This window comes from Dunckerocampus dactyliophorus, chromosome 4 (genome assembly GCF_027744805.1).
Source record: "Dunckerocampus dactyliophorus isolate RoL2022-P2 chromosome 4, RoL_Ddac_1.1, whole genome shotgun sequence".
NCBI classification, from domain to species: Eukaryota; Metazoa; Chordata; class Actinopteri; order Syngnathiformes; family Syngnathidae; genus Dunckerocampus; species Dunckerocampus dactyliophorus.
Window position 1 is genome coordinate 32,483,981 of NC_072822.1, and position 25,745 is coordinate 32,509,725.

Sequence of the window (25,745 nt, forward strand, 5' to 3'; positions counted from 1 at the left end):
GGACGTCCTGGCAGCGTCCTGGAGAATTACTGTCTGGGAGAGTGGGGTGAACTCACTATTGATAAGGACTCACTGCACTCCTGTGCAACAGACGACACTGAAGCTTATTATGACTTTTTAAAATGGTCTGTATAAATTTTACACATTTTGCTGCCTGCAACACTTTTAATTTTACAGAATTTTTACTGATTTTATTTTTACTTAAATTATTGGTGTTGTAAATAATTGAATTTTAAAAGGCATCTTTAAAAAATGTTTTGAAATGTGGTAAATTTTTTGTAACAGTGACAATAAACATGTTAAAAAAAAAAAAAAAAAAAAAAATCTGTTCTTATCAGTTTAATATCTGATATGTCTCCTATCTGGGGACCAAATATTAAATTGCTTTTTGGGACAGGGAGCTGAGCTCGGGGCTTGCGCCGTCCGCTCCACGCATCGACCTGGTATTGCAGTATCTCCGGGAGCGGTGCACTTCTCCTTCTCATGTTGACAGCAAAGGCAGCTTCACGCAGGTCGTTTGACAGCATCCGGCATGTTTTGCCCGATACCGTGCGATGCTCACCAAAGACCAATGAAAGTGTTTACGTTTGGTGCCACCCGAGCAGGTGGCGGTACGCTGTGGAAAATATGCCCTGCGACAGTGTCTGCGCCCTCCGTGGACCCTCTTTGCCTTCCCAGCAGCATCAACACCTTACAAAGGGAGCACAATGCATAAAGCAGCGTGTTCTCCGGCCATGCCTCCTGCACTCTTCCACCGGCTCCTGATACTCGGGTCTCTTGCGCACTTCCCAGGGGCCAGCGGGTGTCGCAGTGATCGACAGCTGGGTGGAATCTGACAAAATGGTCTCGTCTGGTGGAAGCCTTCCGAGTTTCCTCGACAAACCAACCAAGTAAGGGACCGCGGCTTTCCGCCCTCTGTTTTGCTTCTCGCGGTCAGGTGTCGTGGCCCTTCCTTTGCTGGATTTGACATAGAGCCACTTTGGGATAGCCACAGGTGGTTAGAGCCTGTAAAATGCGTGTCTGCTCCTTCGGTTAGGGCTATTTTCTGCTCTGTTGTTTGCGGCTCTGACAGCTCCTAGCTTGGGTTCCAGTGTGCGAAGGCGGTACAAGTGTAGGAACGGGCCAGCGCGGGTAGGTTTACCGTAGACCTCAATGTTGAGGCTTCCATCCATCCCCGGCCGCACTTCACAGTCCGAAGATTGGCAAACCCGCGTGTCATCCACACATCGGAAGCAGTGGCTGTCTTTAGTTCCTGTGCAGGATCCCCGTAGTTTTCTTTCCACGTCTTCCATGTACACGATAGCCACAATGGCTGAGAGCGGTGAGCCCACGGCAGAGCCATGTCTTGGCCTGTAGAAACACATACGGAATTGCAAGCATGTGCCCTTAAGGCACATTTGCAGGAAATCATATACTTGCTCTGGAGTGAGGTTGCTTGTGTCTTGGAGGCTGGAGTGCTACTGTTGCCCTTCTTCTGCCAGTGTCTATTGCTGCAGTGGTGGAGATAGGTGTAAACGGGGAGGTGATGTCGACTCATACCAGGGTCTCTTCCGGAGATAACCTGAGGGTCTGAATCTCATTAGTGAAGTCTGTGGAGCTGTGGACATGGGGTGGGGTACTGCCAAGCAGTGGGGCCAGAATGGTGGCTGGGTATTTGGCAATACTGACCGTGGAAGAGTCGAATCTGCTGGCAACAACAGGCCTGAGTGGACCTCCCGCCTTGTGAATTTTGGGCAGTCCGTAAATGCAAGGTGTGACTTCTCCGGGATGCAGGCGGTAGGTAGCACGTGTGACACTCTACACCGTCCTCTTTTTTCCCGGCCTCTGAAGACATTCCGTGATCTTCTTGTATTCACCGGTGGGATTGCTCTTCGGTCGTTCGTGTTCAGTGTCGTCACCGAGCAGAGCCGTTAGGTTGGCCTTGCGAGCTGCGGTTTTGAGGATGACTCTGCATCTTCCCTTGTCTCCTGGTAAGCTCGCCGTGTCATGGTTCTTCTTCAAGGGTCTCGCTGCTTTCCTTACTTTCCTTCCTTCCTCCAAGACAGGAAGATCGGAAGCAGTTACCATGGCGCTGGGAAGGCTGCTGACGAGAACGACAGCAATTTGATCTGCTTCGGCTTCAGGTCGATGGTTGTTTCCGACGACCGAATTGGTTGCTGTGTTGAGGTCCACTGTGGGGAGCGGTTCCGGTGTGCCGGTAAAGTTGAGTTCACTTGGCCGACACAGCTTTCTCTGTCCGGGTGAGAATGCTACTGGAGAAATTCTTATTTCACTTTTCCCGCCTGAGTGCAGGCGAGCCTTATTGCTGGGTGGTTGTCATCCGTGGTCGTACAGACCTTCCCAGTAGGCGTTGGAAGTTCTGGGCTCGTCATTCCCCGCTCTTGCGCAAACGGGGATGTGGCCGCAAGCCCAGAAGCTTTGCGCAAGACTGCACCTGCAAGTTGTTTTAAACACGCCATCAGGGGAGAGCGCGAACGCAGTCCCCCACTATCACAAATTATGCAGTCGAGATTCCCACATTTGGGGAATTCGCAGGGGTCAGCTCAACCCATGTGCAATGGCTGAGCCTCGCCCTGGGTGAACCACCTTCTTGATCATGGTATCTCCCCTGCCAGGTAAGTATGAGTTGGACGAGTCTCACTCAGACGAGACTCTCACACACGCAGCATGCTAAGTGGTGGTGTCATCGGCTGCTTCACAACAAACACACGCACTGGACCTGTGTCCAAGTTCAGCATCTGCCCTTGCGCTCGACGGACGCCACACGTTCGGAGGCACCTCCTACAGCCACGACCGGCCTTGTGATTTTGGACGCTCTGGCCTTCTGGACACTTCCCGGTGGCGTCTCGCCTTCACATCTTTCCCCTGACGCCGCCGTCTCTGCGGTCCAAATGTCAGAAAGTAGAGCAAAAGTGAAGGGCAACAGACAAAGGAAATGTGACATTGTTGTTACCAGAGTTGTTACTTCATTAGCCAGAAGTTTGAGTGCCGCAGCTAGTTTCCACGCAATCTTCTGACGCCGGAGCAATGCATTATGGGAATGCGTTCTGTATTATGCCGCGTCGGCGCTCTCCCGCGATCACATGCACAAGCCAAATGACACTGAAATACTTTTGTAGTTGCTCATACTGGCGATAGGATTAATAAGGACAGTACTCTCGTTATGTCAAAGAGTGAGGCTGTGTTGCACATTCCACTCTTGTGGCTTCATGCTGAGCAAAGACAGCGACAGCAAGTGGCATAGTCCAGTTGCTGCAGGCATTCCACGGGGAGACTGGAGTACTGAGTCCACGTCACTGTTTCAAACATATTCACATTGGACTGTGGCCTCCATTGTGTGCTTACCGAGGACTATTCTGATGTGGCTGAGTAAAATCAGTTTATTGCCGCTTCATGCATAGACCGACGTGCACCGCATGAGCTTCAATAACGAATGGGTCACGAAACACTGGTTTGATATTATGGCTGCAAAACAACACAGGTGCATCTTTTTATTGTTTACAATGTGCGCGCGGGGTTGTCGTTTGGCATCAAAAGTCTTTGGTTCGTTATCTTTCGTGCTTCCAAATAAGTCTCGGAAACGATAGCTCAATTTCAACAGTTGAATGCACCAGGAAGAATGATACACAGCTGCGGGGACTCGTCTTCTAAGCGGGTGCAGGAGCAAGTCCGAGGCACTTCTGGTCAGACGTCTTTTACCTAGCTTTTACCTCCTGTCCTATGCCTCTATGTGTGCCCCGGTGGTCTTAGCTGCTTGGAGCCGCTCGATAATGAGTGTGCAAAAGGGTGTGGAAAAGAAAAGCCAAGGCCGAGTGAAAAGATACAGCGAGTCCACAAGTCTGCTCCGGTCACACTATCTAACATGTGCCAAGAGAGGCGCCTATATGTAACTACATCTAACAGCGTGTTGACGTTTGAGGTCGTCGTGAGTCAGTGTGTGCAACCGGGACTTTAGCTTGTTTTGTCAGAAATGACATGCTCCCCTCTGAGCTTTCAATGCTATCGCTTCTCGGCCTTTTGGCTAAGATCAAGTGTAGTATCTGTTCTTATCAGTTTAATATCTGATATGTCTCCTATCTGGGGACCAAATATTAAATTGCTTTTTGGGACAGGGAGCTGAGCTCGGGGCTTGCGCCGTCCGCTCCACGCATCGACCTGGTATTGCAGTATCTCCGGGAGCGGTGCACTTCTCCTTCTCATGTTGACAGCAAAGGCAGCTTCACGCAGGTCGTTTGACAGCATCCGGCATGTTTTGCCCGATACCGTGCGATGCTCACCAAAGACCAATGAAAGTGTTTACGTTTGGTGCCACCCGAGCAGGTGGCGGTACGCTGTGGAAAATATGCCCTGCGACAGTGTCTGCGCCCTCCGTGGACCCTCTTTGCCTTCCCAGCAGCATCAACACCTTACAAAGGGAGCACAATGCATAAAGCAGCGTGTTCTCCGGCCATGCCTCCTGCACTCTTCCACCGGCTCCTGATACTCGGGTCTCTTGCGCACTTCCCAGGGGCCAGCGGGTGTCGCAGTGATCGACAGCTGGGTGGAATCTGACAAAATGGTCTCGTCTGGTGGAAGCCTTCCGAGTTTCCTCGACAAACCAACCAAGTAAGGGACCGCGGCTTTCCGCCCTCTGTTTTGCTTCTCGCGGTCAGGTGTCGTGGCCCTTCCTTTGCTGGATTTGACATAGAGCCACTTTGGGATAGCCACAGGTGGTTAGAGCCTGTAAAATGCGTGTCTGCTCCTTCGGTTAGGGCTATTTTCTGCTCTGTTGTTTGCGGCTCTGACAGCTCCTAGCTTGGGTTCCAGTGTGCGAAGGCGGTACAAGTGTAGGAACGGGCCAGCGCGGGTAGGTTTACCGTAGACCTCAATGTTGAGGCTTCCATCCATCCCCGGCCGCACTTCACAGTCCGAAGATTGGCAAACCCGCGTGTCATCCACACATCGGAAGCAGTGGCTGTCTTTAGTTCCTGTGCAGGATCCCCGTAGTTTTCTTTCCACGTCTTCCATGTACACGATAGCCACAATGGCTGAGAGCGGTGAGCCCACGGCAGAGCCATGTCTTGGCCTGTAGAAACACATACGGAATTGCAAGCATGTGCCCTTAAGGCACATTTGCAGGAAATCATATACTTGCTCTGGAGTGAGGTTGCTTGTGTCTTGGAGGCTGGAGTGCTACTGTTGCCCTTCTTCTGCCAGTGTCTATTGCTGCAGTGGTGGAGATAGGTGTAAACGGGGAGGTGATGTCGACTCATACCAGGGTCTCTTCCGGAGATAACCTGAGGGTCTGAATCTCATTAGTGAAGTCTGTGGAGCTGTGGACATGGGGTGGGGTACTGCCAAGCAGTGGGGCCAGAATGGTGGCTGGGTATTTGGCAATACTGACCGTGGAAGAGTCGAATCTGCTGGCAACAACAGGCCTGAGTGGACCTCCCGCCTTGTGAATTTTGGGCAGTCCGTAAATGCAAGGTGTGACTTCTCCGGGATGCAGGCGGTAGGTAGCACGTGTGACACTCTACACCGTCCTCTTTTTTCCCGGCCTCTGAAGACATTCCGTGATCTTCTTGTATTCACCGGTGGGATTGCTCTTCGGTCGTTCGTGTTCAGTGTCGTCACCGAGCAGAGCCGTTAGGTTGGCCTTGCGAGCTGCGGTTTTGAGGATGACTCTGCATCTTCCCTTGTCTCCTGGTAAGCTCGCCGTGTCATGGTTCTTCTTCAAGGGTCTCGCTGCTTTCCTTACTTTCCTTCCTTCCTCCAAGACAGGAAGATCGGAAGCAGTTACCATGGCGCTGGGAAGGCTGCTGACGAGAACGACAGCAATTTGATCTGCTTCGGCTTCAGGTCGATGGTTGTTTCCGACGACCGAATTGGTTGCTGTGTTGAGGTCCACTGTGGGGAGCGGTTCCGGTGTGCCGGTAAAGTTGAGTTCACTTGGCCGACACAGCTTTCTCTGTCCGGGTGAGAATGCTACTGGAGAAATTCTTATTTCACTTTTCCCGCCTGAGTGCAGGCGAGCCTTATTGCTGGGTGGTTGTCATCCGTGGTCGTACAGACCTTCCCAGTAGGCGTTGGAAGTTCTGGGCTCGTCATTCCCCGCTCTTGCGCAAACGGGGATGTGGCCGCAAGCCCAGAAGCTTTGCGCAAGACTGCACCTGCAAGTTGTTTTAAACACGCCATCAGGGGAGAGCGCGAACGCAGTCCCCCACTATCACAAATTATGCAGTCGAGATTCCCACATTTGGGGAATTCGCAGGGGTCAGCTCAACCCATGTGCAATGGCTGAGCCTCGCCCTGGGTGAACCACCTTCTTGATCATGGTATCTCCCCTGCCAGGTAAGTATGAGTTGGACGAGTCTCACTCAGACGAGACTCTCACACACGCAGCATGCTAAGTGGTGGTGTCATCGGCTGCTTCACAACAAACACACGCACTGGACCTGTGTCCAAGTTCAGCATCTGCCCTTGCGCTCGACGGACGCCACACGTTCGGAGGCACCTCCTACAGCCACGACCGGCCTTGTGATTTTGGACGCTCTGGCCTTCTGGACACTTCCCGGTGGCGTCTCGCCTTCACATCTTTCCCCTGACGCCGCCGTCTCTGCGGTCCAAATGTCAGAAAGTAGAGCAAAAGTGAAGGGCAACAGACAAAGGAAATGTGACATTGTTGTTACCAGAGTTGTTACTTCATTAGCCAGAAGTTTGAGTGCCGCAGCTAGTTTCCACGCAATCTTCTGACGCCGGAGCAATGCATTATGGGAATGCGTTCTGTATTATGCCGCGTCGGCGCTCTCCCGCGATCACATGCACAAGCCAAATGACACTGAAATACTTTTGTAGTTGCTCATACTGGCGATAGGATTAATAAGGACAGTACTCTCGTTATGTCAAAGAGTGAGGCTGTGTTGCACATTCCACTCTTGTGGCTTCATGCTGAGCAAAGACAGCGACAGCAAGTGGCATAGTCCAGTTGCTGCAGGCATTCCACGGGGAGACTGGAGTACTGAGTCCACGTCACTGTTTCAAACATATTCACATTGGACTGTGGCCTCCATTGTGTGCTTACCGAGGACTATTCTGATGTGGCTGAGTAAAATCAGTTTATTGCCGCTTCATGCATAGACCGACGTGCACCGCATGAGCTTCAATAACGAATGGGTCACGAAACACTGGTTTGATATTATGGCTGCAAAACAACACAGGTGCATCTTTTTATTGTTTACAATGTGCGCGCGGGGTTGTCGTTTGGCATCAAAAGTCTTTGGTTCGTTATCTTTCGTGCTTCCAAATAAGTCTCGGAAACGATAGCTCAATTTCAACAGTTGAATGCACCAGGAAGAATGATACACAGCTGCGGGGACTCGTCTTCTAAGCGGGTGCAGGAGCAAGTCCGAGGCACTTCTGGTCAGACGTCTTTTACCTAGCTTTTACCTCCTGTCCTATGCCTCTATGTGTGCCCCGGTGGTCTTAGCTGCTTGGAGCCGCTCGATAATGAGTGTGCAAAAGGGTGTGGAAAAGAAAAGCCAAGGCCGAGTGAAAAGATACAGCGAGTCCACAAGTCTGCTCCGGTCACACTATCTAACATGTGCCAAGAGAGGCGCCTATATGTAACTACATCTAACAGCGTGTTGACGTTTGAGGTCGTCGTGAGTCAGTGTGTGCAACCGGGACTTTAGCTTGTTTTGTCAGAAATGACATGCTCCCCTCTGAGCTTTCAATGCTATCGCTTCTCGGCCTTTTGGCTAAGATCAAGTGTAGTATCTGTTCTTATCAGTTTAATATCTGATATGTCTCCTATCTGGGGACCAAATATTAAATTGCTTTTTGGGACAGGGAGCTGAGCTCGGGGCTTGCGCCGTCCGCTCCACGCATCGACCTGGTATTGCAGTATCTCCGGGAGCGGTGCACTTCTCCTTCTCATGTTGACAGCAAAGGCAGCTTCACGCAGGTCGTTTGACAGCATCCGGCATGTTTTGCCCGATACCGTGCGATGCTCACCAAAGACCAATGAAAGTGTTTACGTTTGGTGCCACCCGAGCAGGTGGCGGTACGCTGTGGAAAATATGCCCTGCGACAGTGTCTGCGCCCTCCGTGGACCCTCTTTGCCTTCCCAGCAGCATCAACACCTTACAAAGGGAGCACAATGCATAAAGCAGCGTGTTCTCCGGCCATGCCTCCTGCACTCTTCCACCGGCTCCTGATACTCGGGTCTCTTGCGCACTTCCCAGGGGCCAGCGGGTGTCGCAGTGATCGACAGCTGGGTGGAATCTGACAAAATGGTCTCGTCTGGTGGAAGCCTTCCGAGTTTCCTCGACAAACCAACCAAGTAAGGGACCGCGGCTTTCCGCCCTCTGTTTTGCTTCTCGCGGTCAGGTGTCGTGGCCCTTCCTTTGCTGGATTTGACATAGAGCCACTTTGGGATAGCCACAGGTGGTTAGAGCCTGTAAAATGCGTGTCTGCTCCTTCGGTTAGGGCTATTTTCTGCTCTGTTGTTTGCGGCTCTGACAGCTCCTAGCTTGGGTTCCAGTGTGCGAAGGCGGTACAAGTGTAGGAACGGGCCAGCGCGGGTAGGTTTACCGTAGACCTCAATGTTGAGGCTTCCATCCATCCCCGGCCGCACTTCACAGTCCGAAGATTGGCAAACCCGCGTGTCATCCACACATCGGAAGCAGTGGCTGTCTTTAGTTCCTGTGCAGGATCCCCGTAGTTTTCTTTCCACGTCTTCCATGTACACGATAGCCACAATGGCTGAGAGCGGTGAGCCCACGGCAGAGCCATGTCTTGGCCTGTAGAAACACATACGGAATTGCAAGCATGTGCCCTTAAGGCACATTTGCAGGAAATCATATACTTGCTCTGGAGTGAGGTTGCTTGTGTCTTGGAGGCTGGAGTGCTACTGTTGCCCTTCTTCTGCCAGTGTCTATTGCTGCAGTGGTGGAGATAGGTGTAAACGGGGAGGTGATGTCGACTCATACCAGGGTCTCTTCCGGAGATAACCTGAGGGTCTGAATCTCATTAGTGAAGTCTGTGGAGCTGTGGACATGGGGTGGGGTACTGCCAAGCAGTGGGGCCAGAATGGTGGCTGGGTATTTGGCAATACTGACCGTGGAAGAGTCGAATCTGCTGGCAACAACAGGCCTGAGTGGACCTCCCGCCTTGTGAATTTTGGGCAGTCCGTAAATGCAAGGTGTGACTTCTCCGGGATGCAGGCGGTAGGTAGCACGTGTGACACTCTACACCGTCCTCTTTTTTCCCGGCCTCTGAAGACATTCCGTGATCTTCTTGTATTCACCGGTGGGATTGCTCTTCGGTCGTTCGTGTTCAGTGTCGTCACCGAGCAGAGCCGTTAGGTTGGCCTTGCGAGCTGCGGTTTTGAGGATGACTCTGCATCTTCCCTTGTCTCCTGGTAAGCTCGCCGTGTCATGGTTCTTCTTCAAGGGTCTCGCTGCTTTCCTTACTTTCCTTCCTTCCTCCAAGACAGGAAGATCGGAAGCAGTTACCATGGCGCTGGGAAGGCTGCTGACGAGAACGACAGCAATTTGATCTGCTTCGGCTTCAGGTCGATGGTTGTTTCCGACGACCGAATTGGTTGCTGTGTTGAGGTCCACTGTGGGGAGCGGTTCCGGTGTGCCGGTAAAGTTGAGTTCACTTGGCCGACACAGCTTTCTCTGTCCGGGTGAGAATGCTACTGGAGAAATTCTTATTTCACTTTTCCCGCCTGAGTGCAGGCGAGCCTTATTGCTGGGTGGTTGTCATCCGTGGTCGTACAGACCTTCCCAGTAGGCGTTGGAAGTTCTGGGCTCGTCATTCCCCGCTCTTGCGCAAACGGGGATGTGGCCGCAAGCCCAGAAGCTTTGCGCAAGACTGCACCTGCAAGTTGTTTTAAACACGCCATCAGGGGAGAGCGCGAACGCAGTCCCCCACTATCACAAATTATGCAGTCGAGATTCCCACATTTGGGGAATTCGCAGGGGTCAGCTCAACCCATGTGCAATGGCTGAGCCTCGCCCTGGGTGAACCACCTTCTTGATCATGGTATCTCCCCTGCCAGGTAAGTATGAGTTGGACGAGTCTCACTCAGACGAGACTCTCACACACGCAGCATGCTAAGTGGTGGTGTCATCGGCTGCTTCACAACAAACACACGCACTGGACCTGTGTCCAAGTTCAGCATCTGCCCTTGCGCTCGACGGACGCCACACGTTCGGAGGCACCTCCTACAGCCACGACCGGCCTTGTGATTTTGGACGCTCTGGCCTTCTGGACACTTCCCGGTGGCGTCTCGCCTTCACATCTTTCCCCTGACGCCGCCGTCTCTGCGGTCCAAATGTCAGAAAGTAGAGCAAAAGTGAAGGGCAACAGACAAAGGAAATGTGACATTGTTGTTACCAGAGTTGTTACTTCATTAGCCAGAAGTTTGAGTGCCGCAGCTAGTTTCCACGCAATCTTCTGACGCCGGAGCAATGCATTATGGGAATGCGTTCTGTATTATGCCGCGTCGGCGCTCTCCCGCGATCACATGCACAAGCCAAATGACACTGAAATACTTTTGTAGTTGCTCATACTGGCGATAGGATTAATAAGGACAGTACTCTCGTTATGTCAAAGAGTGAGGCTGTGTTGCACATTCCACTCTTGTGGCTTCATGCTGAGCAAAGACAGCGACAGCAAGTGGCATAGTCCAGTTGCTGCAGGCATTCCACGGGGAGACTGGAGTACTGAGTCCACATCACTGTTTCAAACATATTCACATTGGACTGTGGCCTCCATTGTGTGCTTACCGAGGACTATTCTGATGTGGCTGAGTAAAATCAGTTTATTGCCGCTTCATGCATAGACCGACGTGCACCGCATGAGCTTCAATAACGAATGGGTCACGAAACACTGGTTTGATATTATGGCTGCAAAACAACACAGGTGCATCTTTTTATTGTTTACAATGTGCGCGCGGGGTTGTCGTTTGGCATCAAAAGTCTTTGGTTCGTTATCTTTCGTGCTTCCAAATAAGTCTCGGAAACGATAGCTCAATTTCAACAGTTGAATGCACCAGGAAGAATGATACACAGCTGCGGGGACTCGTCTTCTAAGCGGGTGCAGGAGCAAGTCCGAGGCACTTCTGGTCAGACGTCTTTTACCTAGCTTTTACCTCCTGTCCTATGCCTCTATGTGTGCCCCGGTGGTCTTAGCTGCTTGGAGCCGCTCGATAATGAGTGTGCAAAAGGGTGTGGAAAAGAAAAGCCAAGGCCGAGTGAAAAGATACAGCGAGTCCACAAGTCTGCTCCGGTCACACTATCTAACATGTGCCAAGAGAGGCGCCTATATGTAACTACATCTAACAGCGTGTTGACGTTTGAGGTCGTCGTGAGTCAGTGTGTGCAACCGGGACTTTAGCTTGTTTTGTCAGAAATGACATGCTCCCCTCTGAGCTTTCAATGCTATCGCTTCTCGGCCTTTTGGCTAAGATCAAGTGTAGTATCTGTTCTTATCAGTTTAATATCTGATATGTCTCCTATCTGGGGACCAAATATTAAATTGCTTTTTGGGACAGGGAGCTGAGCTCGGGGCTTGCGCCGTCCGCTCCACGCATCGACCTGGTATTGCAGTATCTCCGCGAGCGGTGCACTTCTCCTTCTCATGTTGACAGCAAAGGCAGCTTCACGCAGGTCGTTTGACAGCATCCGGCATGTTTTGCCCGATACCGTGCGATGCTCACCAAAGACCAATGAAAGTGTTTACGTTTGGTGCCACCCGAGCAGGTGGCGGTACGCTGTGGAAAATATGCCCTGCGACAGTGTCTGCGCCCTCCGTGGACCCTCTTTGCCTTCCCAGCAGCATCAACACCTTACAAAGGGAGCACAATGCATAAAGCAGCGTGTTCTCCGGCCATGCCTCCTGCACTCTTCCACCGGCTCCTGATACTCGGGTCTCTTGCGCACTTCCCAGGGGCCAGCGGGTGTCGCAGTGATCGACAGCTGGGTGGAATCTGACAAAATGGTCTCGTCTGGTGGAAGCCTTCCGAGTTTCCTCGACAAACCAACCAAGTAAGGGACCGCGGCTTTCCGCCCTCTGTTTTGCTTCTCGCGGTCAGGTGTCGTGGCCCTTCCTTTGCTGGATTTGACATAGAGCCACTTTGGGATAGCCACAGGTGGTTAGAGCCTGTAAAATGCGTGTCTGCTCCTTCGGTTAGGGCTATTTTCTGCTCTGTTGTTTGCGGCTCTGACAGCTCCTAGCTTGGGTTCCAGTGTGCGAAGGCGGTACAAGTGTAGGAACGGGCCAGCGCGGGTAGGTTTACCGTAGACCTCAATGTTGAGGCTTCCATCCATCCCCGGCCGCACTTCACAGTCCGAAGATTGGCAAACCCGCGTGTCATCCACACATCGGAAGCAGTGGCTGTCTTTAGTTCCTGTGCAGGATCCCCGTAGTTTTCTTTCCACGTCTTCCATGTACACGATAGCCACAATGGCTGAGAGCGGTGAGCCCACGGCAGAGCCATGTCTTGGCCTGTAGAAACACATACGGAATTGCAAGCATGTGCCCTTAAGGCACATTTGCAGGAAATCATATACTTGCTCTGGAGTGAGGTTGCTTGTGTCTTGGAGGCTGGAGTGCTACTGTTGCCCTTCTTCTGCCAGTGTCTATTGCTGCAGTGGTGGAGATAGGTGTAAACGGGGAGGTGATGTCGACTCATACCAGGGTCTCTTCCGGAGATAACCTGAGGGTCTGAATCTCATTAGTGAAGTCTGTGGAGCTGTGGACATGGGGTGGGGTACTGCCAAGCAGTGGGGCCAGAATGGTGGCTGGGTATTTGGCAATACTGACCGTGGAAGAGTCGAATCTGCTGGCAACAACAGGCCTGAGTGGACCTCCCGCCTTGTGAATTTTGGGCAGTCCGTAAATGCAAGGTGTGACTTCTCCGGGATGCAGGCGGTAGGTAGCACGTGTGACACTCTACACCGTCCTCTTTTTTCCCGGCCTCTGAAGACATTCCGTGATCTTCTTGTATTCACCGGTGGGATTGCTCTTCGGTCGTTCGTGTTCAGTGTCGTCACCGAGCAGAGCCGTTAGGTTGGCCTTGCGAGCTGCGGTTTTGAGGATGACTCTGCATCTTCCCTTGTCTCCTGGTAAGCTCGCCGTGTCATGGTTCTTCTTCAAGGGTCTCGCTGCTTTCCTTACTTTCCTTCCTTCCTCCAAGACAGGAAGATCGGAAGCAGTTACCATGGCGCTGGGAAGGCTGCTGACGAGAACGACAGCAATTTGATCTGCTTCGGCTTCAGGTCGATGGTTGTTTCCGACGACCGAATTGGTTGCTGTGTTGAGGTCCACTGTGGGGAGCGGTTCCGGTGTGCCGGTAAAGTTGAGTTCACTTGGCCGACACAGCTTTCTCTGTCCGGGTGAGAATGCTACTGGAGAAATTCTTATTTCACTTTTCCCGCCTGAGTGCAGGCGAGCCTTATTGCTGGGTGGTTGTCATCCGTGGTCGTACAGACCTTCCCAGTAGGCGTTGGAAGTTCTGGGCTCGTCATTCCCCGCTCTTGCGCAAACGGGGATGTGGCCGCAAGCCCAGAAGCTTTGCGCAAGACTGCACCTGCAAGTTGTTTTAAACACGCCATCAGGGGAGAGCGCGAACGCAGTCCCCCACTATCACAAATTATGCAGTCGAGATTCCCACATTTGGGGAATTCGCAGGGGTCAGCTCAACCCATGTGCAATGGCTGAGCCTCGCCCTGGGTGAACCACCTTCTTGATCATGGTATCTCCCCTGCCAGGTAAGTATGAGTTGGACGAGTCTCACTCAGACGAGACTCTCACACACGCAGCATGCTAAGTGGTGGTGTCATCGGCTGCTTCACAACAAACACACGCACTGGACCTGTGTCCAAGTTCAGCATCTGCCCTTGCGCTCGACGGACGCCACACGTTCGGAGGCACCTCCTACAGCCACGACCGGCCTTGTGATTTTGGACGCTCTGGCCTTCTGGACACTTCCCGGTGGCGTCTCGCCTTCACATCTTTCCCCTGACGCCGCCGTCTCTGCGGTCCAAATGTCAGAAAGTAGAGCAAAAGTGAAGGGCAACAGACAAAGGAAATGTGACATTGTTGTTACCAGAGTTGTTACTTCATTAGCCAGAAGTTTGAGTGCCGCAGCTAGTTTCCACGCAATCTTCTGACGCCAGAGCAATGCATTATGGGAATGCGTTCTGTATTATGCCGCGTCGGCGCTCTCCCGCGATCACATGCACAAGCCAAATGACACTGAAATACTTTTGTAGTTGCTCATACTGGCGATAGGATTAATAAGGACAGTACTCTCGTTATGTCAAAGAGTGAGGCTGTGTTGCACATTCCACTCTTGTGGCTTCATGCTGAGCAAAGACAGCGACAGCAAGTGGCATAGTCCAGTTGCTGCAGGCATTCCACGGGGAGACTGGAGTACTGAGTCCACGTCACTGTTTCAAACATATTCACATTGGACTGTGGCCTCCATTGTGTGCTTACCGAGGACTATTCTGATGTGGCTGAGTAAAATCAGTTTATTGCCGCTTCATGCATAGACCGACGTGCACCGCATGAGCTTCAATAACGAATGGGTCACGAAACACTGGTTTGATATTATGGCTGCAAAACAACACAGGTGCATCTTTTTATTGTTTACAATGTGCGCGCGGGGTTGTCGTTTGGCATCAAAAGTCTTTGGTTCGTTATCTTTCGTGCTTCCAAATAAGTCTCGGAAACGATAGCTCAATTTCAACAGTTGAATGCACCAGGAAGAATGATACACAGCTGCGGGGACTCGTCTTCTAAGCGGGTGCAGGAGCAAGTCCGAGGCACTTCTGGTCAGACGTCTTTTACCTAGCTTTTACCTCCTGTCCTATGCCTCTATGTGTGCCCCGGTGGTCTTAGCTGCTTGGAGCCGCTCGATAATGAGTGTGCAAAAGGGTGTGGAAAAGAAAAGCCAAGGCCGAGTGAAAAGATACAGCGAGTCCACAAGTCTGCTCCGGTCACACTATCTAACATGTGCCAAGAGAGGCGCCTATATGTAACTACATCTAACAGCGTGTTGACGTTTGAGGTCGTCGTGAGTCAGTGTGTGCAACCGGGACTTTAGCTTGTTTTGTCAGAAATGACATGCTCCCCTCTGAGCTTTCAATGCTATCGCTTCTCGGCCTTTTGGCTAAGACTGCGGTCACCTCCTACGGGTGGGGAATTGTATGCTTTTGTGGCATAGGATTCTACCAGTCATTGGGAGGACATTCTTGGCACTTTACAGTGCATTATAACTTTATTGTTTTCACAGCAACTAAAGGTAAGTAAATTTTTTCTAATTGGTTTTTAGTTATTTATCTGTTGTTTTAATTGTATTTATTGCATACTTTTTTCATTTTAGCTGGTGGTGCCTCCATCATGTCGGCTAGCCATGCCGGTATGCGGAGGCACCACAGCGTGCGTTTTACACTCAAGCAAGTGGATGGTGAAGAAGTTGGAATGTCCAGACTGGACTTTTCCCGGAAAATCATCCAACAGACCCTGAAATTCAAACCGGAAGATCTGAATTGCATTTTGACACTGCCTTTTCACAAAGGCTTTGATGTAAGTTTTCAGTCTGCTGCAACTCTGAGAGATTTTTGGCAAAGGTATGAGGATGCTAAACCCCAGTTGTCTGTGTTCAATGTGGAAAAACTGACTGACAATGCTGCTAAAACTGTTATTGTCCGAATGTTTAATGAGACAGTGACCGCAGACGACATTTGTTTTTGGCTGGGAAGATATTGCACGGTTAAAGGCCAGGCTATGAAGGTGAGAGACGAAGACGGCATCTGGAATTGTGCCTGGAGGGTCCCCATCCAACAATGGCAGGACCCTCAGGGCTTCCAGGGCCTGAAACATCTCCCATCGATGATAGTTCTGGGAGAAAACCGAGGCTACATACACTACCAGGGTCAGCCCAAGCTCTGCCGCAAGTGTGGAGAGCACGGGCACCTGGCAGAGGCATGTCAGCAGACTGTGTGTCGAAAATGTAGAGAAATTGGTCACACTTTTGAACAATGTACCAATGGCAGAAGGTGCAACCTCTGTGGAGATTCAAATCATCTCTTCAGAGACTGCCCAAAATCATTTGCCAACAAGCTGAAGGCTGGGAAAGGAAAACAAAATGAGGAAATAGGAGAGGAAAATGTGAGGGCCCAAAAGGCCTCTGAAACTGTTGAAAATTCAAATCTCCCGCCAAAACCTGTGATTGGAGGAGAGGAATCAGGTGAGGCGGGAGAGAGGGCGGAGCCTACAGAAGCCCAGGAAACCACGACTCAAAGTGGCCTGTTGCCAAGTGAGGGGTGCACTCACCTGGACAGCAGCCAAGAAATATCAGAGAGTGTGGAAGAAGACACCATTCCAAATGCCCAAAAGGCCAAAAGACTTGCTTCAGAGCTGTCTTCTGACTCTTCTCTATTATCAGAAAAGAGGGGAAGGCCAGAGGTCCTCTCAGACAGTTCTATGGAGGAGCCGCGGGTCTTCCCCTCAGGCTCACCAAATGAACTGTCCTTTTTAAATATCGTTTTGCAGTCAACCCCAAGGGCGAAGAGGACTTTGAATGATAGACTCCAGGAAAGACTGACACCCAGACGCCGACAGGGAAGGGAGCCCCTCCCCCTCCAGCCCTCACCAACTGGAGTGAAGGAGGAGCTTCATTCACAAGATATTTCTTAGTCACAGTTTAAATTTTAAGTTGTTTTTTTATTCATTTATTTATTTTTTTTAGGCCCTTTTAGTTGTTTATTGGTTTAAAAAAAAAAAAAAAAAAAAAAAAAAATCATACTTGTGACTCTCACCTTCTCCACCATCAATGTGAGAAGTGTGAAGTCGAAAGTTAGAGCTCAGAGTGTTTTATCCTTCCTTCAAACTTTTAAGTCAGATGTGTTTCTATTACAAGAATGTGGTTTACCCTTTTTAAAAAGCTACAAACAGTGGGAGGAAATGTGGCCACAAACATCCTTATGGAGCGGGTCAAATGAGAACAAAAATGACGGAGTGGCCATTTTAATCAACAACCCCCACGTTACGGTGAAGGGGAGCACCGTGGTGAGAGAGGGACGAGCACTATCAGCACACTTGACTTTTATGGGACAGGATTTTAACCTCTTAAATATTTATGGTTTTAACGAAAAAAATGAAAGGTATGATTTTTTAGAAAACTTGCAGTTCCACATGTTAGGCCGGGTACCTATAGTGGTGGGGGGGGATTTTAATTGCATTTTAAGCAGGAAAGACAGAAGGGGGGCGGGAGAAGATTTTAAAGTTGATAAAACATCGGTTTTATTACAAGCCATGAGTAGGGATTTCAAACTGCACGATTGTTATAAAGCCATGCATCCTAGAGAGGAGGGCTTCACCTGGTTCAGTGGCGACAGCACCAGAGCCTCTCGCATAGATTACATATTCACACGGGATTGGCCACCTACTGATGCTAGATTGACCCCTGTCTTTTTCTCTGATCACCTGATTCTCTCCTGCACTCTCTCACTCCCCTCGGGTGTGGTAGTGGGAAGAGGTCCGTGGAAACTGAATTGCTCCCTGCTGGAAGATCAAGACTTGGTCAGTCAGTACAGGGAGCGGTTCAAGGACTGGCAGACCCTTCAAGACTTGCATGTTTCACGAGCACAGTGGTGGGAAATGGTGAAGTTAAGGACCCGGCTTTTCTTTCAACAAGCAGGACGGAAAAAATCTTACAAAGAAAAAAGATACATGATAGGACTGCAAAAACGCTTACAACGTTATTTTAACTTAACACTAAAAGGGCTGAATTTCAAGGAAGAAATCAAGCAGGTAAAAAATGAAATGGCTACTCTAGCAAAAATCAAAAGTAAAGGTGTTATCTTAAGGAGCAAGGAAAAAGAAATAGAAGAAGGGGAAAAATGCACCCGCTATTTCTTTAAAAAAATCCTAAGCAAGCCAGGAGGTATTTTAAAATTACAAAATAAAGAAGGGCGCATAGTGGAAACAACAACTGAAATAAATGAAACAATAGAACGCTTTTATCAAGAACTCTATGCAACTAAAAATACAAAGCCTGAAGCTATTTTAGAAGTTTTAGGTTTTATTGAAAAATCAGTGAGCGAAAATGTGCTTTTAAAACAGGATTTTACTCTCAAAGAGTTAAATAAATGCGTCGTGGCTTTTAAGAAGGGGAAGTCCCCAGGTGAGGATGGGCTCCCCTTGGAATTTTATTTAACTTTTTGGGATATTTTAGCACCAGAGTTACTCGCTGTTTTTAAGGAATTTGAACAAAGTAGCCGACTACCTGACAGTTTTAGAGTAGGGATAGTGACACTCCTTTATAAGACAAAAGACAAGACCGATCTTAAAAATTGGAGACCTATTACCCTTTTAAACTGTGACTGCAAAATTTTTAGTAAACTTTTAGCGACACGTATGTCCATGTTTTTAGATGACTTGATTGACCCGGATCAAACCTGTGCCATCCCAGGGAGGAAGATCACAGACAGCCTCATGCTGATTCGTGACACCATCTGTCTTGCGAGAGACAGAAACATTCGGTTAGTAGTCCTAAATTTAGACTTTGAGAAAGCCTTTGATCGGGTCTCGCACCAGTACCTTTTCAGGGTACTGCAAAGAATGGGTTTTCCGGAAAGATTCGTAGCGTGGGTGGGACTGCTGTACCGGGATATTACCAGCAAATTTGTGGTAAACGGGAATCTGACAAAAGCAGTCCAAATTAACTGCGGTGTCCGTCAGGGATGCCCGTTATCTGCCCTCCTGTATGTTTTATGTATAGAACCTCTGGCACAGATTTTGAGAAGGGACAGATGGATTAAAGGGGCGACTATTCCAGGGGGACTCGTACCAAAATGTATTTTATATATGGACGATTTGAACATTTTATGCACGGATATTTTATCTGTTAAAAGAGCACTGGACCTGACTGACTTTTATGGACGGGCCTCTGGGTCAAAACTCAATAGAGAAAAGACCCAAGCCCAGTTTTATGGACCCTGGACGGAATCGGAGAAGACGGGACTTCCCCTGACTGTGACACAGACTGACCAAAAAATACTGGGAATTAAATTTGGCAAGGACGGGGGAGGTGAAACAAATTGGGGCGACGTGGTAGGGAAAGTTAGGCAAAGACTGGGGTTTTGGGGACTGAGACAGCTGACCCTGGAAGGAAAGGTTTTAATCATAAAAGCTGTGATTTTACCTTTGCTTTTATTGATCAGCTCTGTTTTTACCCCCAAAAGAAACGTTCTCTTAGACCTGGACCGAGCCATTTTTTACTTCCTTTGGGGCTCCAAGTGGGAGAGAGTGAGGAGAGAAGTCATGAAAAAATCAAAAGGAAAAGGAGGAAAAGGAGTGCCAGACCTCCAAATATTCCTTGGAGCGAGATACACGTCCCTACACCTGATGAGTGCGATGAGCCCATCCAGTAATCCCAAAACAAAAGCGCTGGCACGATACTGGATGGGCTCCTACTTAAGACGGCTCAAACTGATCCCCTTAGATCAAACTGTACCTGTTTCCTTTAATTTACCACCAGCATATGCTTTTATAAGGACCTTTTTAAGACATTTTAATCTGGAAAAAGAAACTTTTGACGTTTTAAAAAATCATCGCTCTGTCGTTTCTGTTGTGCAGGAGCGGGATCCAGTGAGTCCAGTGCGCGGGCTCGCACTTGGCGAGCCCACAGATGTTTGGCGCAACGTCAACCACCCGGCTCTCCCAAACAGACTCCGGGACCTGGCATGGATGGTGGCCCACGAGGTCCTCCCAGTCAGGTCCGTTATGCACTCCCGAGGAATGGCAGCAAACTCAACTTGTCCCCGACCGGGTTGTGGCGCCCCTGAGACGGTGAGGCATCTCCTCTGGGAGTGCAGTGCTGCCAGAGACCTGTGGGCGACAGCCGGCGACCTAAATTTCCCGGACTTGCCAGCAAGGGAGGTCCTAAACGCACAGCTCGTGCTCTATGGGGCGAGCCACCAGAAGTTAAACTGCAAGGAGTTTGAAAAGCAGTGGCTCGCCCTCGCCGCCATCAAAGACGCCATCTGGACCTCCCGCAACTTGCTGGTAAGGAGGCACAGACAGACCCCCCCCGTGGCTGTGATCCGAATGGCTGCAGCGACTCTGACAGCTGCAAGCGGCGGGCCAAGGACACAGTCACAAAGAAGAGTCGTCTGTGCCCACCCGGAGGTGGCACCCGGAGCTTCACAGCAAAGGTCTCGGCAGCGACGGCCTGGCTCTCCGGGAGAGGAAGGAGGGAGAAATGAAGAAGGATGAGGGCCTCGGGACGTCCTGGCAGCGTCCTGGAGAATTACTGTCTGGGAGAGTGGGGTGAACTCACTATTGATCAGGACTCACTGCACTCCTGTGCAACAGACGACACTGAAGCTTATTATGACTTTTTAAAATGGTCTGTACAAATTTTACACATTTTGCTGCCTGCAACACTTTTAATTTTACAGAATTTTTACTGATTTTATTTTTACTTAAATTATTGGTGTTGTAAATAATTGAATTTTAAAAGGCATCTTTAAAAAAATGTTTTGAAATGTAGTAAATTTTTTGTAACAGTGACAATAAACACGTTAAAAAAAAAAAAAAAAAAAATCTGTTCTTATCAGTTTAATATCTGATATGTCTCCTATCTGGGGACCAAATATTAAATTGCTTTTTGGGACAGGGAGCTGAGCTCGGGGCTTGCGCCGTCCGCTCCACGCATCGACCTGGTATTGCAGTATCTCCGGGAGCGGTGCACTTCTCCTTCTCATGTTGACAGCAAAGGCAGCTTCACGCAGGTCGTTTGACAGCATCCGGCATGTTTTGCCCGATACCGTGCGATGCTCACCAAAGACCAATGAAAGTGTTTACGTTTGGTGCCACCCGAGCAGGTGGCGGTACGCTGTGGAAAATATGCCCTGCGACAGTGTCTGCGCCCTCCGTGGACCCTCTTTGCCTTCCCAGCAGCATCAACACCTTACAAAGGGAGCACAATGCATAAAGCAGCGTGTTCTCCGGCCATGCCTCCTGCACTCTTCCACCGGCTCCTGATACTCGGGTCTCTTGCGCACTTCCCAGGGGCCAGCGGGTGTCGCAGTGATCGACAGCTGGGTGGAATCTGACAAAATGGTCTCGTCTGGTGGAAGCCTTCCGAGTTTCCTCGACAAACCAACCAAGTAAGGGACCGCGGCTTTCCGCCCTCTGTTTTGCTTCTCGCGGTCAGGTGTCGTGGCCCTTCCTTTGCTGGATTTGACATAGAGCCACTTTGGGATAGCCACAGGTGGTTAGAGCCTGTAAAATGCGTGTCTGCTCCTTCGGTTAGGGCTATTTTCTGCTCTGTTGTTTGCGGCTCTGACAGCTCCTAGCTTGGGTTCCAGTGTGCGAAGGCGGTACAAGTGTAGGAACGGGCCAGCGCGGGTAGGTTTACCGTAGACCTCAATGTTGAGGCTTCCATCCATCCCCGGCCGCACTTCACAGTCCGAAGATTGGCAAACCCGCGTGTCATCCACACATCGGAAGCAGTGGCTGTCTTTAGTTCCTGTGCAGGATCCCCGTAGTTTTCTTTCCACGTCTTCCATGTACACGATAGCCACAATGGCTGAGAGCGGTGAGCCCACGGCAGAGCCATGTCTTGGCCTGTAGAAACACATACGGAATTGCAAGCATGTGCCCTTAAGGCACATTTGCAGGAAATCATATACTTGCTCTGGAGTGAGGTTGCTTGTGTCTTGGAGGCTGGAGTGCTACTGTTGCCCTTCTTCTGCCAGTGTCTATTGCTGCAGTGGTGGAGATAGGTGTAAACGGGGAGGTGATGTCGACTCATACCAGGGTCTCTTCCGGAGATAACCTGAGGGTCTGAATCTCATTAGTGAAGTCTGTGGAGCTGTGGACATGGGGTGGGGTACTGCCAAGCAGTGGGGCCAGAATGGTGGCTGGGTATTTGGCAATACTGACCGTGGAAGAGTCGAATCTGCTGGCAACAGGCCTGAGTGGACCTCCCGCCTTGTGAATTTTGGGCAGTCCGTAAATGCAAGGTGTGACTTCTCCGGGATGCAGGCGGTAGGTAGCACGTGTGACACTCTACACCGTCCTCTTTTTTCCCGGCCTCTGAAGACATTCCGTGATCTTCTTGTATTCACCGGTGGGATTGCTCTTCGGTCGTTCGTGTTCAGTGTCGTCACCGAGCAGAGCCGTTAGGTTGGCCTTGCGAGCTGCGGTTTTGAGGATGACTCTGCATCTTCCCTTGTCTCCTGGTAAGCTCGCCGTGTCATGGTTCTTCTTCAAGGGTCTCGCTGCTTTCCTTACTTTCCTTCCTTCCTCCAAGACAGGAAGATCGGAAGCAGTTACCATGGCGCTGGGAAGGCTGCTGACGAGAACGACAGCAATTTGATCTGCTTCGGCTTCAGGTCGATGGTTGTTTCCGACGACCGAATTGGTTGCTGTGTTGAGGTCCACTGTGGGGAGCGGTTCCGGTGTGCCGGTAAAGTTGAGTTCACTTGGCCGACACAGCTTTCTCTGTCCGGGTGAGAATGCTACTGGAGAAATTCTTATTTCACTTTTCCCGCCTGAGTGCAGGCGAGCCTTATTGCTGGGTGGTTGTCATCCGTGGTCGTACAGACCTTCCCAGTAGGCGTTGGAAGTTCTGGGCTCGTCATTCCCCGCTCTTGCGCAAACGGGGATGTGGCCGCAAGCCCAGAAGCTTTGCGCAAGACTGCACCTGCAAGTTGTTTTAAACACGCCATCAGGGGAGAGCGCGAACGCAGTCCCCCACTATCACAAATTATGCAGTCGAGATTCCCACATTTGGGGAATTCGCAGGGGTCAGCTCAACCCATGTGCAATGGCTGAGCCTCGCCCTGGGTGAACCACCTTCTTGATCATGGTATCTCCCCTGCCAGGTAAGTATGAGTTGGACGAGTCTCACTCAGACGAGACTCTCACACACGCAGCATGCTAAGTGGTGGTGTCATCGGCTGCTTCACAACAAACACACGCACTGGACCTGTGTCCAAGTTCAGCATCTGCCCTTGCGCTCGACGGACGCCACACGTTCGGAGGCACCTCCTACAGCCACGACCGGCCTTGTGATTTTGGACGCTCTGGCCTTCTGGACACTTCCCGGTGGCGTCTCGCCTTCACATCTTTCCCCTGACGCCGCCGTCTCTGCGGTCCAAATGTCAGAAAGTAGAGCAAAAGTGAAGGGCAACAGACAAAGGAAATGTGACATTGTTGTTACCAGAGTTGTTACTTCATTAGCCAGAAGTTTGAGTGCCGCAGCTAGTTTCCACGCAATCTTCTGACGCCGGAGCAATGCATTATGGGAATGCGTTCTGTATTATGCCGCGTCGGCGCTCTCCCGCGATCACATGCACAAGCCAAATGACACTGAAATACTTTTGTAGTTGCTCATACTGGCGATAGGATTAATAAGGACAGTACTCTCGTTATGTCAAAGAGTGAGGCTGTGTTGCACATTCCACTCTTGTGGCTTCATGCTGAGCAAAGACAGCGACAGCAAGTGGCATAGTCCAGTTGCTGCAGGCATTCCACGGGGAGACTGGAGTACTGAGTCCACGTCACTGTTTCAAACATATTCACATTGGACTGTGGCCTCCATTGTGTGCTTACCGAGGACTATTCTGATGTGGCTGAGTAAAATCAGTTTATTGCCGCTTCATGCATAGACCGACGTGCACCGCATGAGCTTCAATAACGAATGGGTCACGAAACACTGGTTTGATATTATGGCTGCAAAACAACACAGGTGCATCTTTTTATTGTTTACAATGTGCGCGCGGGGTTGTCGTTTGGCATCAAAAGTCTTTGGTTCGTTATCTTTCGTGCTTCCAAATAAGTCTCGGAAACGATAGCTCAATTTCAACAGTTGAATGCACCAGGAAGAATGATACACAGCTGCGGGGACTCGTCTTCTAAGCGGGTGCAGGAGCAAGTCCGAGGCACTTCTGGTCAGACGTCTTTTACCTAGCTTTTACCTCCTGTCCTATGCCTCTATGTGTGCCCCGGTGGTCTTAGCTGCTTGGAGCCGCTCGATAATGAGTGTGCAAAAGGGTGTGGAAAAGAAAAGCCAAGGCCGAGTGAAAAGATACAGCGAGTCCACAAGTCTGCTCCGGTCACACTATCTAACATGTGCCAAGAGAGGCGCCTATATGTAACTACATCTAACAGCGTGTTGACGTTTGAGGTCGTCGTGAGTCAGTGTGTGCAACCGGGACTTTAGCTTGTTTTGTCAGAAATGACATGCTCCCCTCTGAGCTTTCAATGCTATCGCTTCTCGGCCTTTTGGCTAAGATCAAGTGTAGTATCTGTTCTTATCAGTTTAATATCTGATATGTCTCCTATCTGGGGACCAAATATTAAATTGCTTTTTGGGACAGGGAGCTGAGCTCGGGGCTTGCGCCGTCCGCTCCACGCATCGACCTGGTATTGCAGTATCTCCGGGAGCGGTGCACTTCTCCTTCTCATGTTGACAGCAAAGGCAGCTTCACGCAGGTCGTTTGACAGCATCCGGCATGTTTTGCCCGATACCGTGCGATGCTCACCAAAGACCAATGAAAGTGTTTACGTTTGGTGCCACCCGAGCAGGTGGCGGTACGCTGTGGAAAATATGCCCTGCGACAGTGTCTGCGCCCTCCGTGGACCCTCTTTGCCTTCCCAGCAGCATCAACACCTTACAAAGGGAGCACAATGCATAAAGCAGCGTGTTCTCCGGCCATGCCTCCTGCACTCTTCCACCGGCTCCTGATACTCGGGTCTCTTGCGCACTTCCCAGGGGCCAGCGGGTGTCGCAGTGATCGACAGCTGGGTGGAATCTGACAAAATGGTCTCGTCTGGTGGAAGCCTTCCGAGTTTCCTCGACAAACCAACCAAGTAAGGGACCGCGGCTTTCCGCCCTCTGTTTTGCTTCTCGCGGTCAGGTGTCGTGGCCCTTCCTTTGCTGGATTTGACATAGAGCCACTTTGGGATAGCCACAGGTGGTTAGAGCCTGTAAAATGCGTGTCTGCTCCTTCGGTTAGGGCTATTTTCTGCTCTGTTGTTTGCGGCTCTGACAGCTCCTAGCTTGGGTTCCAGTGTGCGAAGGCGGTACAAGTGTAGGAACGGGCCAGCGCGGGTAGGTTTACCGTAGACCTCAATGTTGAGGCTTCCATCCATCCCCGGCCGCACTTCACAGTCCGAAGATTGGCAAACCCGCGTGTCATCCACACATCGGAAGCAGTGGCTGTCTTTAGTTCCTGTGCAGGATCCCCGTAGTTTTCTTTCCACGTCTTCCATGTACACGATAGCCACAATGGCTGAGAGCGGTGAGCCCACGGCAGAGCCATGTCTTGGCCTGTAGAAACACATACGGAATTGCAAGCATGTGCCCTTAAGGCACATTTGCAGGAAATCATATACTTGCTCTGGAGTGAGGTTGCTTGTGTCTTGGAGGCTGGAGTGCTACTGTTGCCCTTCTTCTGCCAGTGTCTATTGCTGCAGTGGTGGAGATAGGTGTAAACGGGGAGGTGATGTCGACTCATACCAGGGTCTCTTCCGGAGATAACCTGAGGGTCTGAATCTCATTAGTGAAGTCTGTGGAGCTGTGGACATGGGGTGGGGTACTGCCAAGCAGTGGGGCCAGAATGGTGGCTGGGTATTTGGCAATACTGACCGTGGAAGAGTCGAATCTGCTGGCAACAACAGGCCTGAGTGGACCTCCCGCCTTGTGAATTTTGGGCAGTCCGTAAATGCAA

General features: G+C 50.6%; 9 non-coding genes and 2 pseudogenes across 9 annotated transcripts; 6 read left to right on the forward strand and 5 right to left on the reverse strand.

Moving 5' to 3' along the window:
- Positions 1-269: 269 nt before the first annotated feature.
- LOC129180660 (U2 spliceosomal RNA) lies at positions 270-477 on the forward strand (annotated as a pseudogene).
- Positions 478-2,459: 1,982 nt separating this feature from the next.
- Positions 2,460-2,623, reverse strand: LOC129180704 (U1 spliceosomal RNA). Its single transcript, XR_008570300.1, has one exon. It is a non-coding gene; the product is annotated as a U1 spliceosomal RNA (small nuclear RNA).
- Positions 2,624-4,001: 1,378 nt separating this feature from the next.
- Positions 4,002-4,192, forward strand: LOC129180612 (U2 spliceosomal RNA). Its single transcript, XR_008570238.1, has one exon. It is a non-coding gene; the product is annotated as a U2 spliceosomal RNA (small nuclear RNA).
- A 1,982-nt stretch (positions 4,193-6,174) lies between these two features.
- LOC129180705 (U1 spliceosomal RNA) lies at positions 6,175-6,338 on the reverse strand. Its single transcript, XR_008570301.1, has one exon. It is a non-coding gene; the product is annotated as a U1 spliceosomal RNA (small nuclear RNA).
- Positions 6,339-7,716: 1,378 nt separating this feature from the next.
- Positions 7,717-7,907, forward strand: LOC129180613 (U2 spliceosomal RNA). Its single transcript, XR_008570239.1, has one exon. It is a non-coding gene; the product is annotated as a U2 spliceosomal RNA (small nuclear RNA).
- Positions 7,908-9,889: 1,982 nt separating this feature from the next.
- Positions 9,890-10,053, reverse strand: LOC129180707 (U1 spliceosomal RNA). The gene has a single exon (XR_008570303.1). It is a non-coding gene; the product is annotated as a U1 spliceosomal RNA (small nuclear RNA).
- A 1,378-nt stretch (positions 10,054-11,431) lies between these two features.
- LOC129180631 (U2 spliceosomal RNA) lies at positions 11,432-11,622 on the forward strand. Its single transcript, XR_008570256.1, has one exon. It is a non-coding gene; the product is annotated as a U2 spliceosomal RNA (small nuclear RNA).
- A 1,982-nt stretch (positions 11,623-13,604) lies between these two features.
- On the reverse strand, positions 13,605-13,768 carry LOC129180709 (U1 spliceosomal RNA). Its single transcript, XR_008570304.1, has one exon. It is a non-coding gene; the product is annotated as a U1 spliceosomal RNA (small nuclear RNA).
- Positions 13,769-20,555: 6,787 nt separating this feature from the next.
- On the forward strand, positions 20,556-20,760 carry LOC129180652 (U2 spliceosomal RNA; annotated as a pseudogene).
- A 1,979-nt stretch (positions 20,761-22,739) lies between these two features.
- LOC129180710 (U1 spliceosomal RNA) lies at positions 22,740-22,903 on the reverse strand. The gene has a single exon (XR_008570305.1). It is a non-coding gene; the product is annotated as a U1 spliceosomal RNA (small nuclear RNA).
- A 1,378-nt stretch (positions 22,904-24,281) lies between these two features.
- LOC129180614 (U2 spliceosomal RNA) lies at positions 24,282-24,472 on the forward strand. Its single transcript, XR_008570240.1, has one exon. It is a non-coding gene; the product is annotated as a U2 spliceosomal RNA (small nuclear RNA).
- Positions 24,473-25,745: the final 1,273 nt, after the last annotated feature.